This window comes from Eimeria mitis, genomic scaffold, assembly GCF_000499745.2.
Source record: "Eimeria mitis Houghton genomic scaffold, Emh_scaff2597, whole genome shotgun sequence".
NCBI classification, from domain to species: domain Eukaryota; phylum Apicomplexa; class Conoidasida; order Eucoccidiorida; family Eimeriidae; genus Eimeria; species Eimeria mitis.
Genome location: NW_013570937.1, coordinates 1 through 1,273, shown reverse-complemented (window position 1 = coordinate 1,273; position 1,273 = coordinate 1).

The window sequence follows — 1,273 nt, the reverse complement described above, 5'->3', positions numbered from 1 at the left end:
TGCTGCTCCGATGCAGCCACGCGGTGTATGCATAGACACTGCATGCGGAGGCTTTGCTGCTGCTGTTGCTTCTCAGCAGCAGCAATCTTCTTAGCAGCAGCAGCAGCAGCAGCAGCAGCAGCAGCAGACAGCAGCACCAAACCACCCCTGCATTTCTTTCTTTTCATCTCCGAGTAGCACGAGTAGCGCCGGCAGCAGCAGCAGCTGCTGCAGGAGGACAAACACAAGCAGCAGCAGCAGCAGCAGCAGCAGCAGCAGCGGCCTAAGAAATACCAGCAGCAGCAGCAGCAGCAGCAGCAGGAGGCAAAGTGTCTTGCACTGTTTTTGTCTGGGGACATCCGCATGCATGCATGCATGCATGCATGCATGCATGCATTTGTTTTTGTGTGAGTATATATATATATGATTTGTTGTATTTCTTTGCTGTCTGTTTGTTGATATTCCGTTTATTATATTTATTTATATATTCTTGCTGTTACTGTATTTTGTTTATTTCTATTCTTCTTTCCCTTTATTAAATTTATTTATTTATACTNTGCTGCTGCTGCTGCATCTCCATAATGCCGCGACTGAGGCTTTGCTGCTGCCCCCGCAGCAGCAGCAACAGCAACACCAACAAAACCACCGCCATAACCACCACCCGCACCACCACCACCACCCCCAGCAGCAGCAGCAGCAGCAGCAGCAGGAGCAGCAGCAGCAGCAGGAGCTGCATGTGTTGTTTCAACCCAGTATGGTGTATAAACCGTAGCGCTCGTGGTGAGTTGTTGCGTTTTATGTATACAGTAATAGCATTGCTGCTGACGATAATATGTATAAGCATGGTATCTATTGCTGCTGATTCTTTTTATATACCAACAGAACAAAAAAAACTAAAAGATAGAATACATGACGATATATTGGGGGGTGTTCCGCTGCCTTCTTGGGTGTCTGCATGCGTAAATATATTTACATTTATTTGTGTTTTTTGTACTATAATACACCATTTTTTTTGTTTTTTTTTTCCTCTGAATCTCCTTATTCTATCGAGAATGTTTATATTAATTAGCATTGGCTTCCTCTTTCGTTCTGTTGCTATTTTCGTCACCACAGTACCCCCATCTAGACTGAACTGCATACCGAGAAACCCAAAAACTTTTTTTTCTTTTTTTATTGAAACTATCAAACAAGCAACAGGCAAAGATGTAGAATGCTGCGGTATGATAATCTCCGGCCACAGCTTAAACCTTATGCATGCAGTTATGTCTTGGGCTTTATACGGCAGCAGCAGCAG